Source organism: Athene noctua, chromosome 29 (genome assembly GCF_965140245.1).
Source record: "Athene noctua chromosome 29, bAthNoc1.hap1.1, whole genome shotgun sequence".
Lineage (NCBI taxonomy): Eukaryota > Metazoa > Chordata > Aves > Strigiformes > Strigidae > Athene > Athene noctua.
Genome location: NC_134065.1, coordinates 2151470 through 2165573, shown reverse-complemented (window position 1 = coordinate 2165573; position 14104 = coordinate 2151470). Strand labels below are relative to the sequence as shown.

General features: G+C 57.4%; 1 long non-coding RNA gene across 2 annotated transcripts in view; it reads right to left on the bottom strand.

The window, feature by feature from the left end:
* LOC141971725 (uncharacterized) overlaps positions 1-14104 on the bottom strand; it is a 62755-nt gene that overhangs the window by 4070 nt on the left and 44581 nt on the right. The gene's annotated exons all lie outside the window — the stretch shown is intronic.

The window sequence follows — 14104 nt, the reverse complement described above, 5'->3', positions numbered from 1 at the left end:
CTACACCCCCTCGTGCGCTCGCACAAGTATGACTATCACAGCAATTAACACACATGCCAATTAACTACAAGCAGGTGCTGGTTAACTCTGTGCTGAGTAATTCATACCCGGCTCCAAGTAAATTGCTTTAAATTGGAGAGACGGGTGAGGGAGCAGAGTTAGCATTTTGCAAATGGGGGAAGAAAGAGAAAGCAAAGAGAAATCTCAGCTGGGAGATGTTTTTATAAAACAAGGAATTTGGGGGTGCTGAATCCACAGCTCCAAGAGCTGGGGAGGCAGGAGAGCTGACATCTCTTCCAAGTCTTTTATTTCTGGATTTTTTTACCGACTGTGTATATATATATATATATATTTCTGATCTATTTTACCTATTTCTAAACGGTTTCACCTCGGCATGGCAGGAGCAGCAGGGTTCTTTGCACCGCTCCATAATTTGTCACTTTTCCATTTCTACTAAATAGCCCCATATTTCTCTCTGCGTGAGTAGGGGCACTCAGAGGCTCACATCCACTTTCTACAGCCACTTGCTATTTTTAATATACTTTTATTGCATCCCTTTTTAGTTGCCTCCTTACTAAAGTTAGCCACGACACGGCCTCTCCTCTCGACGGAGCCGAGATTAAGCTGTCCTTCCTTAAAACCCCACCTTGTAAAGCCTTGTGCTCTCAGCACGATGTCAGCTTAAATAAACCAAACGTTGGCTGCGCAGCTGCAAAGGAAAGATCAAAAAGATGAATCCAAAAGCTTTAGGAAGATAAATAAAGGCAAATAAACGCATCCTTTCCAAAAATGTATTTTTCCTTTCAAGCTCTGCGTGGCCTTTTCCCCGTGTGCTGCCCCCACGCTCCCCAATCCACTCGTGCCTGTGCACAAATAGACATTTTTTTCTGCAGCCAACGTTAAAAGCGACAGCAAAATTTGGATGGGTTCATCGTGGCGCCGGTTTGAGGGACGTTTCCCCCATCTCCATCCCCGTAAACCAGGGCCAGCACCATGGGGATGTCCTTGGCCGCGGGGAAACCTGCAAAAGCAGCTTCAAAGGACAGTTGGAGGCTGGGGAAAAAAAAAAAAAAAAAAAAAAAGGAGGAAAAGGGAAAAGAAGAAAAACGCTCTTCTGTGAAGATGCTGAAAGGACCAAGGCAGCTCATCTTACGGAGGAGGTGAACGGGAGGATCTGATAACGGCACAGAAAGTCCCAAATTGAAAGGAGAAAAGCAGGTGGCAGCTACAGAGGAGCACAACCCACCCCAGCAGCCCGCTCTGCCCAGGCTCCGACCGCTCTCTCTGCAGGACAAACCCCTCTTTTTTTCCCAGGATTTGCAGGAATTCTCCCCAAAACGGGTTTATCCGCACTTGGCTCCATCAAGCCAAGGGGCTGGTTGAGAGTTACAGGTCCAAAGGCAGCAGGATGAGGGATCCTCCCCGCAGGCAGCTGACAGGACTGAATTCTCCACACCCAGCCCAGTGGCACCAACATTTTGGGGGGCTCAGGGTTTATCCACATACAGAAAAAAAAATAATCACAATAACCTGCTGCGTGGACACCTTCCCCCATCTTGGAGCATCTCCGGGCGAGGCGGGTCGTTGCAAGAGAGCTTCAGCACACAACCAGCATGCACGGGGGTTACAAGGTGCAGGATTTGTCCTGTCTCTCTGCCCGTGCTGGGGAAACGTTGCTGCAAACGAGCTCAGCCTGCCATGGGAAGTGGTTTACGCCACGCTGCCGCCGAGCCTTTCGCCGCCCCGTGCTGGGGTAGGGGCTCAGGGGGGAAGGGGCTGAGCGGAGGAAGGGAGAGGTGATGCTCTGGAGGTGGTAACGATGCTTCGGAGGTGGGGAGAGCAGCCCCACGCTCTGCTGCAACGTTCCCCGCTGCAAATCTGCACCTTTTCCCGAGGAAAAAAAAAAGGGTGAGTCGAGGCACGGAGGCGACGCTGCCACGGGGAACAGTCCGGCAGCACCAGCGCAAAGCTCGGGTTTGTCACCCGCTGCAAAAGACCCTCAAAAATAATCGCAAATAAACCAGCAAACAGCAGCCAAGGTCTCCAAGCCTCGGCCTGAGGCTCCCGGGTCTCGCACCGGGACAAACCGACGGAGCCGCTTCCCCGCCCGCGGACTGGGCTGCACTTCCAGCCCTTGAGGATATGGATTCAGCTCGAGTCACCTCTTGAACCCAACTGTTTAACTGCAGTTCTTGCCTTCCTGTTTCCTTTCTCACTGACAGCCAGGCCTGTCTTTTTGTGACTTAATTGTTTTTTTTAACATATCCTCCATGCTGACACCAAGGACTTTTAGTTTCCTTCTTGGTGGTTTCTGGACCTGCAGGACCCACTTCCTTCTCCTCTGCAGAGGGGGGAAAAGCCCCTTTCCCTAAAATCCAGCACCTGGATTTGTGTTAATGGTGCAAAGCCACCGGTGTGGTTCTCACCACCACAATCGCTGATGGGCCGACGCCGGCTTTGCTGCGGGATGGGGGGGCAGGAGCAGTCCCGACACCCCGGAGGATGCAGCGAGGGGGAGATGTACCCACGCGGGCACATCCTCGGCATCGCCGCAGGCAGCGCAGGCTGCGCTTCCCCAACCCCACTGCACGCACCCCTGAAGGACTCCAACTCGCCAGCTTAGCATTGTTTAGCACCTCTTTATCTACAAACCGAGATCAAAACCACACAAACATGCTAAAGTCTCCTCCAAAGCTTCTATTCTGGTTTCAGGATGATGCTATCTGGGTTCCTGTGTCGAGCCTCCAGATGCAGGCAGGGGGAGGGGAGAGGAAGGCGGCCGAAACACGGCTCCAGAGCAAACCTCCCGCTCGGAAACGCAGCTGCGGGGCCCTGCTCGGCCAAACCCTCCCCGGGGCCGCATCCTGCTCACCCCGCAGGTGTAAAGGCAGCGAGGAGCTGCAATCCCTCCCGCGCACCTGACGCCCGCCGGAGCGCCCCGATGTCCCCGGGATCGGCAGCAAAACCAGCGGCTCAGGTCGTCCTGCCCGCGCAAGGATCGGTCCCACCGGCTGCAGGTACAAACCTCGGGAGGCTCCGGAGAGCAGGAGCGAGGCTGGATGCAGTCAGGCCCCCGAGGAATTTGAAAAAGACACATATATTCCTGACCCAGATTCAGCGCTCTCTGGAGAAAAGCAGATGCCAACCGCGCAGCCAGCTCTGCTGAGCTGTAACAAAACCACGCGCCGTGCCAAGACCGGCAGAGTCTGGGGGACAAAAAAAAACAAAAACGTGCAGCCCTTAAACGATGCTGGAGAACTGGCATTCGCCTCTGCGAGGAAGGGTGGGTGAAGAAAGGATTTGGGGGGGAATTATTAAACCCGGGTTGATTTTCTCTTCCCCTGTGGCTTGCGCCAATGTCTGCACCGGTGTGGACCCAGACAACACCCCCCAAATGAGGGTGATAGCCCCGACGCTGGCACAAGCACTGGAGGCACCGTGGCAGCACCCAAAGCCATCACCCTGGTGCCCTGCACCCCGAATCCCACCATTCTGTCCCATGTTATGGCCAGCCAGGGATGCCACCACATCCAGCACCCCAGGAGCGCGCCCCAGGCTGGGGACGGGCGCTGCAGAGGCTGGGTGACAGCGGGTGCCAGGAGAGGCTGGAGGGGACACGGGGCAATGGGCCAGAGAAGGGAGGCTGGGCGGGAGCCCTGGGCTAGGCCACCAGCAAGCCCACGAGCCCACTCAGTGCTGGCCAGAAGCCAACCAGGGGACCGTCATCACCCCGTGCCAAGGCGAGGACACGGCCTGTGGGAGGAAAAGAACACGGGACCGGGGCAAGTGGGGACCTGCAGCCCCCCACACTGCGGCGTTTCCCAGGGTCTTCTCTGCCGGAGGGAGATGCCCCAGGCAGGGACAAGCCACCGCAGGGCACCGTGTTCAACCAGAGGGCTCGGCCAGCCCCTTGCCAAGGGGACCTTGAGAGTCCCCCTGGGAACAGTGACGTGCCAAGGCTGTTGCAGACACCAGAAAAGCCCCGCGACCTTGAGCAGCGACCTTGGCGGTGGCATCCTCACAGCAGGGATCCCCCCTGAGCCTGGCTGCGCTCTCCCGGATGGCTCAGCAGCTTCTCAGGGTGTTCACGCTCAGGCTGGGGACCCCACAAACCCCAGCACCCCCCCTTCCCAGCTGGGATCAACCGCTTGCACAGGGCAGCCCTGTGCCACCTCCATCCCCATCCACCCTCCGTCCCCAGGAGGAGCAGCCGGACCACGTGAAGCCGTTCCCCTTCCTTCCTGTCCTCTATCCATCACCAGCTCCAGAGCTGGAGACCGGGGGTAATTTTCCCCTCTGCACTAAGTAGGGTTTTCTAAATGAAGGGAAGTGAGAGCCCATTATCCGTCTCCGTCGCCCACCCCCACGGCTCCCTGCAGGGCATGAAATAACCACCTGCCAGCTCCCCGTAGCCCCGCGCCGTGGCAATGATATCGCAGCTTCCCCTGTCACTATTGTCAGAGCAAAATTTAGATACCTGGTAATGAGGAGGTTTAATATGACAGATGAGAGGTTGACTCATTAAAAAAAAAAGAGCGAGAAGGAGAGAGAGAGAGAGAGAGCTGAGTTCGGGGTCGGATCCTGCGCACGTAAATCCGGAGGTTGTCAAAGACTCATCCCCGTGCTGGTGGGGAGCAGAAGCAGCTCCCGACCCCAAACCAGAGCTACAGGGGGGACTTTTGCCAGTGCTGAGGCCACAGGAAAGAAAAAGGGGGGATGGATGCGGCAACAGTTTTGGGGGCCACCCAGTCCTGCTCCCCACAGAGCTGCCTTTACCCTGGAGTGGGAGGGTGAGGTGCCCAACAGCAGCGATGCTTCGCTTTGAGGTGTTTTTTTTTTTCTCTCGAATGGGAAATGGAACAGCAAGATGAAAACCTGGGGACGGGCAGCACCCGGACCCCAACATCACCCCCCATTTCCTTGGGCAACCCCCGTCCTGAGGGTGCAGCCCAGCAAGGTCCCCACTGCAGCACCCTCACTATGGTCACCAGAAGCACATCAATGAGGTGCAAGTCCCAAAACACAACACGTCGAGGAGGGACAACTGCTGCCTTCAGCTCCCGCACGGGGGGCAGGATCCCACCGCAGGGACACGGGAATGGGGTCCCCAGGGGTGACTCAGCAGCATGAGGAGGGTGAAACCCTCCCTGCAGGGAATTTAGGGGCTCTCCCTGCAAGGGGACGGGACTTCCCCCACTAGCAGAGGGGACAACTCTCTCCCCACGGTGGGTTTTACCCCGGGGGAACTCCGTGAGACCCAACTGCTGCTCCGGGCTGTCCTCGAGAGCGATGGGAACCCACAGGACACAGGGAAAGTGAAACTGTCCCGGGGGAAACACTCCTCACTCCCCTTTCATGTCAAGGGGGTGGGATTGGGGATGCATCCTCCACTGCCAGCCCAGAGCATCCTGCGGTCCCCTTCCCTTTGCCCAAGAGCAGTGAGGACAAATGGACATTAGAAAAAAAAATTTTTTAGAGAAAAGGTGGTCAGAGAGTGGAACAGGCTGCCCAGGGAGGGGGGAGTCCCCATCCCTGGGGGGGTTTCAGGGCCGTTGGGATGAGCTGTGGGGGAACGTAGGGTGGGGGAGAACTTTGTAGAGTCAGGCTGAGGGTTGGACTCGATGATCCCGAGGGGCTTTTCCAACCGGAATGATTCTGGCGTTCTATGAAATCTCCATCCCAACCCCAGCAACACGGCCAGAGACCCCACACCCCATGCCCACCCAGGAAGGGACACCCAAGAGCAGCTCTGCAGACCCTCCAGCACCCAAAGCACTGCATGGGCTCAGCCTGGGAGCTGGGGCTGCCGAGAGGCCAGAGATCCCCAGCACCATCCCAAAGCTCAGCCCTTGAGCACGATCCTCCCTGCCAGCACAAGAACCTGGCAGTGCCACTCCCAAAGGCTCAGCCCTTTCACAGAACCCCAGACTCATCTGGGCTGGAAAAGCCCCTGAAGCTCCTCCAGCCCAACCATGACCCTCCCCCTGACCCTTCCCAACTCCCCCAGATCCCTCAGCGCTGGCTCAGCCCGACTCTTCAACCCCCCCAGGGATCCCGGGGACTCCCCCCTGCCCTGGGCAGCCCATTCCAACGCCCAACAGCCCCTTCTGCACAGAAATCCTTCCTCAGAGCCAGCCTGACCCTGCCCTGGGCAGCTTGAGGCCATTCCCTCGGGGCCTGGCGCTGGGGCCTTGGCTCCAGAGACTCATCCCCCCTCTCTGCCCCCTCCTGGCAGGGAGTTGCAGAGGGCCAGCAGGTCTCCCCTCAGCCTCCTCTTCTCCAGACTGAACCCCCCCAGTTCCCCCAGCCGCTCCCCAGCAGACCTGTGCTCCAGACCCTGCCCCAGCTCCGTTGCCCTTCTCTGGCCACGCTCGAGTCATTCAATGGCCTTTTTGGGGTGAGGGGCCCAAAACTGAACCCAGGAATCGAGGGGCGGCCTCCCCAGTGCCGAGCCCAGGGCTCAGATCCCTTCTCTGTCCCTGCTGGCCACGCCAGGGCTGGTACAAAGCCCTACCCCATGGGCTACCAAGATCTTTCAAACCAGCCTCCCAAAACCTTTTCTATTTTTTTTTTTCCCACTCCCAAGCACTGGTGAGTAATAGCAGCAATGCCAAACGTCACAGGGCTGCTGCTTTTATTTGCATCTACCAACTGCTAACTGCATCCAAGCCCAGAGCAGCCATCGGCATCCAGAGACGTGAAGGCAACAAAGAAGCAGACGTTGCTCCTGCATTGCCCCATCCCATACTCCCAGTCAGGATTTACATGTCCTAAACTCCCAGACAGGGAGCACTGGGCTCCCCCAGGGGCTGCAGGGTCCAGCACGTGCCTGGGGTGTGGAGGAGCTGGTGAAGCTGGTGAAGCCAGGAGCATCCCATCATTGGGAAGGGGCTGGTGGTCACCAGCTCATCGTGAGCATGAGAAGAAGGATAAGAAGCAAATGAGCTTAATTTGCCACTGACATGGCAATACTGAACACTGGGAGGGTAACGCTGGAGCAGAGAGTCCCTTGGAGAGATGGATGGGAAATCTCTGGCCAACACCACTAAAAAACCAGGCTCCTGCCTCCATCCCAATGCTCAGACCCAACCATCACAGCTCCAACCAGCCCCTGGCACTTCCATCCTGGAAACGAAACCACAAAAATCAGAGTCCTGACCATCTGCTTTTCTCATAGCTGGACCTGCCCATCCAGCTGCACATGTTCCCCCTCATCTCCACCCTAAAAACCGACTTTCCTCCATAGCCCACACTCGGAGCCTGCTGCCATCTAACAGCTGGACTCTTACCACCAGACACCGCTGGTTTTTAATAAAGTAAACACAGATCCACCAACAGCATCCATTATTTGGGACTTTAACAGCACCACAATTTTCAAGCAGAGACTCAGGCCTCTGGCACAAGGAATCGAGCAGGAAGAGCCATCCCTTGGCTCCAGGACCTACAGACCAAGTGCTGCAAGAGGAGAAGGAGCCACCAAAGCTCACCCAGAGACACGGACGGGGGTGCAGCCACCACTGAACCCCAACCAAACCCACCCTAAGCGAGCAGGAGGAACCGGGATGAGACGTCACGCAGCAAACTCCACTTTAACTTCCTCTTCCCCTGCACTGCCCCGAAAGAACGGCGACGCCAACCCGGCAATAATGTTGTATCAACCCCTGGCACTTGGGGGACCCTGATCCAGAGCCTGGGCACGGCCAGGGGGGACCGTGGGGCACCCAGGGCTGCTGCAGCCAAAGCCAGGGCAGGGGAAGGACACAAACCAGCTCGAGGTCCCTCGTCCCCAGCATGCCTGGGGGATGCCTGCCCTGCCACAAAGGCTTTGCCATCTGCGGGGATGAGATACAGCCCCGTTCCGCTGGCTCAGAGCCGCTCGCACACACACGCATCCGGAGGCAAAAAAGCTGATGAGGGACGGGGCTGGATCCTCACCCCGTGTTCCCAAACCACGAGACAGCAAGGCGGGTGGGTGAGGATCCAGCCCTGGCTCGTCAGGCGGCCGAAATGCAGCAGGACAGCTGGCTCTCAGCTGTTGCCACTCACTCACAAGACGCACATTCTTAGACACAGGCGCACAAATCCTGTCCTCCCCGCTCCCCAGCGCTGGTCGGGCCACCAAAATCAAACTGGTGCATGCCACAGTCTGCCCACGCCGATGGCCACTGCCAGCAGCTCTGACCGGACCCACTGGGCGATGGAGACCACGAGCGGGGAGAGGTGAACTCGCACATCCTCCAGGAATAGCAGGGGAAATTATTCTGTTTTAAAAGGTTCTTTTTTAACCCACCCAAAGCTCGTGTTTTAGCAAAGAGGATTTAGGCAGGGGGTCCCTGACCAGCTGAACACTACTCCACAGCTACACCAAAAGCCACGTGCCAGAGGGGTGGTGATTTTGGCCAGTCCTGGGTTTTGGGGGGTGTGGAATCACAGAGTGCCAGAATCGTCTGGGCTGGAAAAGCCCCTGAAGCTCCTCCAGCCCAACCATGACCCTCCCCCTGACCGTTCCCAACTCCCCCAGATCCCTCAGCGCTGGCTCAGCCCGACTCTTCAACCCCCCCAGGGATCCCGGGGACTCCCCCCTGCCCTGGGCAGCCCATTCCAACGCCCAACAGCCCCTTCTGCACAGAAATCCTTCCTCAGAGCCAGCCTGACCCTGCCCTGGGCAGCTTGAGGCCATTCCCTCGGGGCCTGGCGCTGGGGCCTTGGCTCCAGAGACTCACCCCCCCTCTCTGCCCCCTCCTGGCAGGGAGTTGCAGAGGGCCAGGAGGTCTCCCCTCAGCCTCCTCTTCTCCAGACGGAACCCCCCCAGTTCCCCCAGCCGCTCCCCAGCAGACCTGTGCTCCAGACCCTGCCCCAGCTCCGTTGCCCTTCTCTGGCCACGCTCGAGTCATTCAATGCAAATGTTGCCCACCCCGGGCACGATGCTCAGGAGAGCGATGGGGATGTCCAGGCACTGCAGGAAATGCCAAAATTTGGCACTTTCCAGGGGCGCTGCTACATCCAGGGTCTGGCACCCTCCAAGCTCCCAGACCAGAGCCCTGCCGGCACGCAGCTGTGGTTGAAGCCAAGGGCTGGGTCATGGGTCCCAGCTTAGTCCCAGGAGGGACCCTGAGGACGGATGACAGCTTGGGAGCTGTCAAGGAGAAACACCAGCCACAATTATTCTTGGAAAATGGAAAATATTGAGAAAAAAAAAAAATCAGGCATTTTTTTTCTGCAGACTTGCAAAGGGGAAGGAAGAGAAAGCGTGGTTTTCAGAAGGCAGGAGTGTGCAGGTAGAAACAAAAATATTCCAGTCGAAATTTTTGGCTGAATGATGGGGACATAGAAATAAATAAATATAAATAAATAGCTGCCCAAACCGACTCTTTGCCCAGAAGAGATGCAGGAGGAGGAGGAAAGGGCTTTGCAGCCATCGCTGCTGCCGGCGCTGCCCAGGGCAGGACCGTGGGCAGCCGCTTGGATTCGGAAGCAGAAACCTGGGATCCTGCAGTGGGGATGAGCCCCGCAGCCCCAAACTTGGTCCCCAAATGGGGACCCTGCTATGACAGGGTCTAGCAAAGCAGAAGACCCCCCCTCGCCCACACCCAGCGATGGTTAAAGGGTTGGGTTTAACCCAAAGAGTGAAGTTTATCCTCCAGCCCCAGTTGTGTTCGAGCCGCCCATGAGCCTCAGAGCCAGGGCAGGACACAGGAGCGTGTCTTGGGAGGGAAACACTACAAGCATTTCCGAAGGATGCCATCCTCCTTCCCACAGGTTCTGCACTTTTATTTTCACAGAAGTGCATATTAAGGTTATCAGCGTTACTAACCCCAAGCAGGACCTGGGCAGTTTCACCCCCAAAGGAGAAACAGCACAAAAACCCCTTGAAAAATAATCAAGATGGAAAAAGTTTTTTCTAGGATGAGCCAAGCCCAGCGCCAGTCCCAGCCCCACCACATCCATCCCTTTGCGGGGGACCAACCACACTGGTCTCTAGAGCAAATGAAGTATTTATGAAATAGTTAAGGGAGGAGAAGGAACAGGGGGGAGAGAGCAAGCGGGATGCTCTTGCCGTCACTGACGCTCGGGTGAAGAGGTGTGTGGTACCCGGCTCCCCCCGCGCCAGGCACCGGCCAAGAGGAAACAGCACCAAGCAGGAAGGTGTTAAAAAACCCCGGTACCAACCTCAGAGGAACCACAATAAATAACCGCCCTGACACCCCGAGTAAATACGGTGGGTGGGCTGCTCCCCGCTCGCCTTCCTGTTTGCTTTCGCAGATCCGGGCTGGGACGGCCACCTCCAGCCACCCGCCCCGGCCCGGCGTGGCAGAACTCCGGCCACTCGCCGTGGCTACCAGCTCCCCCCAAGGGCTGGATCTTATCCCCTGGGAACAGGCACCAATCCTGCATCTGAGCCCGCGCTGCTGCGCTTTCCTTGCTCGTCTGTATTTGTTTTTATTTTAAGAGAAGGAAATCCCAGCTCACCCACTCCCCGCCGGCGAGCCATATCCTCTCGCCGTGCCTCAGTTTCCCCCCTCTCTCCATGCAGCTGATCCTCCCAACATGGGAACTCCCCACACACAGCCCCGACCCCCCCCCCCCTCCCTCCCTCCCCATGCAGCCCTGGATAAAAAGCAACGGGTCCTGATTTACGGGCACTTTTGTGCTTTACCACCAACACAAAGGAGGGGGGGGGGGTAAAAATAATTAGAGGCACACTCACATCGAAGATCTGTGTCACACGAGCAAAAAGGGGGGTCTAGGGCAAACAGCCCCCCCCGGCAGAGCAGCAGCGTCCGTGGAGGCTGGCAATAGATAAGGGCTCTAAATTTGGCGCTGGGCTCCAGCACCGGGCTCTGTAAGGCGATCGGGGTGGGGGTGTGCTGGACTGTTTATTTGGCTCCAAACTCCGCACCGACACTGCAGCGTCACCCGTGTTTAAAAAAGGAAGGAACGAAAAGGAGGAGGGGGTGGGGGGGAATTAAAAAAATAAACATAAATAAAGGGAGAAAAGCGCACGCATACGTTCAACAATAACAACAAAATTAAAAAAAAAAAATATATTAAGAGAAAAGGAGCCAGGGCGGGAGGGGGAATAAAAAGAAACCCAGTTGGGCTGGCAAGGTTTAAAGCGACGCCTGTTTTAAAAAAAGAAGTTGCTAATTTTAACTCTCCAGTGGAAAGAGTGAGAGGTACTTACAGGAGACAGGGTGGCTGCGTCCTTCTCCACGTCTGCTGCGCGCTGGCGGCCGGGAGGAAACGCGCGGGATGGAGCCGCCGTCCCCACGCTGCGGCCACCCCGAGCGGCCGCCACCACGGCCCAGGCCGGCCCCCGGTCCCCCCAAACCTCCGCTCGGGGAGCGCGGTGGCGGCTCAAGGGCAGAGGCAGATGCGAAGGCAGGAGGAGGTGGTTAAGCGGGCGGGCGGGGGGGAAGGGAGCGGCCAGAGCAGCTCTCGCTTGCGAACAGCTGCCGAAAGCAGCCCCTGGGCTCGCTTCCTCCGCCACCCCAAACCCAGGGACACCCCAAACCCGGGGACCTGCAGGATGGGGACGGACCCCACGGCGCAAGCAGGACCCCCAGGGAGGACCAGCCCCACTGCTGGATCGGCACAGTTTGACGACGTTTCTGCATGGACATTTCTGACCAAGTTGGCTTTTCCCCAAGGGAAAAGGGCTTTGAAGACTTTTGTTGGTTTTTTTTTTTTCCTCCCGTCGGTGGCAAGATAGCGGATGAGCTCAGAAAACCAAAGTGCAGGGCAGAGCCGTGACCACCAAAGGCCACCCGGCTCCGCGGGGAGTTAAAAGGTGACCTCCAGCACCACGATCGCGTTTCAGCAGCCGCACGGGCAGCAGGAAACTCATCGCTTTACCAAACCCAGGACCCCACCTCTCCCGAAGTTGGAAAGGGGCACAAAGTGGGATTTTTGGTAAGCCCACCAGCTGCTTTTTACAAGCTCTCCCCGGAAAACAGGGAGGATCCTGCTGGCTGCAAATGGCTCAGCGCCAGGCGAGGCGACACGCTCACGCTTGGGAACCCAGGAGCTGCAAACCCAAGTCTCCACCAGCATTAAACCTCCAAGAGAACATGAGGCAAGGGCTCAGCCAGCCGAGGAGCAGACCTGGTGACCCAAGGGCTCTTCCCAAGCAGCTGGAAATCAGCCTTGGGCTGCAAAACCTCATCGAGAGAAAAGCAGGCTGGCACAGACCCTGCAGCTTGTGCATGCGGTAACGGACACGTGATTTACTGAGCATGGCTGCAGTGAGACGATACGACCGTCTTCAGGACTTGAAAGAGTCGATTCAATTAAGGTCACAGGCCCTAGAAGAGTTTTCTGCAGCAGATGCGGTCAGGCAGAGCGAAGTTTTCCTGGTGTGCCTCAAACAGGGCTGGCCTCAGGAAGACAAAATGCCTATTGATCGCGGGCAGCGATGCTGCACGTTGCAGGACGCGAGGACGTGGCTTCGTCGGGATTAAATCGCCCGGTGCTGCTCGTCGCACGCTTCCGAGGCAGGGTCGATACTGCTCTTCTAATTGCTCAGCTCCTGTCGCTCGCAGAGCGAAAGGGGATGATGAGTTCCAAGCAGTCCCCAGAGGTGCTTTTTGAAATCCTCCTCCCCAAGCTGCACAACTTAATGCCCCGCTCCTCAGAGCCAGCAATTAGGCAGCTGCAGAAATCGTTAAACTGCTCCTCCCCTGCTCAAAACTCTGTGCCGGCACCGGCAGCAGCATGGGGCTTTGCGGGAGGACAGCGCTGACCTGAAAAACCAGAATTTGCGTGAGCCTAAAAAATAAGGAGCTGTTGGAACTGGTCAGCAGGGAGTCGGTGGAGTTGAGCATCCCGTTTATCAGCAGCCAGCAGCGATTTGGGGGAGAACACGTGTAATTACAGAGAGATCCGGGCAGCATCCGGGACGGGGGGGACGGGACACGCGTGGTGCATCGGGACCGCGACGCTCCGCAGCTGGGGAGGGTCCTGCCCTCCGCTCCCACCCCTGAGCTCCAGCATACCCTGCAGCAGCCAGCCCCATCACTCCTACGCTCTCTTTAATTATCTGCCTCACTACAAAGCGTGTCCCTGGGCTGGTGTTTATCTGTGCCCGACGCGAGCGGACCGGAGCCGTGGTCCTGTACCAGCACCTGGGACGGAACCGGCTGAGCCTCCCCAGTCCCGCTCTCCTCCGGGACACCACGGCCCAGCGCGGGCACAAACCGAGCATCACCGAGACACGGCGGGGCCTTTCCACCGCTTTCACCCTGACACGAGCCCGCGGAGCTGCTCCGGGTTTCCATCAGCGTAAGCGAAGGCAAGATGAAGCCCTTGGCCCTGACCTTGCAGAGGAAACGCCGAATGCTGTCCCCATCTCCCAGCACCAAGCCTCCAAATAAATTACCTGCCCCCTCTCCGGCACTAAAAAGCCATCTCAACGCAGCAAAACTGCTCACTAAGCAGTGATGATTGAGTCCCCTCCTTTCAGGAGCTGGGGTCAGATTATTTTTAAAATCTTTCCTTTTATTGATCTCAATATCAGGTACAGAAGATACATTACATGAAACCTCATAAAACGGGTCCGTGGCGTTGTCTCTACCACAACCTCACTGCAGACAAGGGAGACGCAAACATTTACTGTAACAGCAATAAACAGGCAAAGAAGGTCGAGAAGGGAGAAAACCGGGACACGGGGCCCTCTCCCAACGGCACCTTATTTCTGGGGAACACAAGGGACCAAATAATAGTGCATTTGGTCAAAAGTTTCATCCACCCAGTGCAGTAAAACCTTCCTTTGCGCTGACACCGCCAATTTGAAAAAAAAAAACCCCTCACTGAGCCCCAAATCAGCCTTGTGGCTGCAGCTGGGGTCTGGCAGAGCCACGTCAGGCGGAGAAGTGAAGGGGAAGGGGGGCTGCAGGACCCCGAGTGGGTGCCACCCCCCTGTCCCACGCCAGCTGTGGGGACTCTGCTGCCTGGTCCCGCTCACCAGGACCCCCCTGCACCCACAGCAAGAGAGGGGTGTGCAGCCGGGCAAGGAGCTCCCCGCTGCTCCTCCTGCCACCAGAGCAGAGCTTTAGGGTCAGATCCAGCACCAATTTGGGAGTCCGAGCCCCTGAGCTGCATCCAG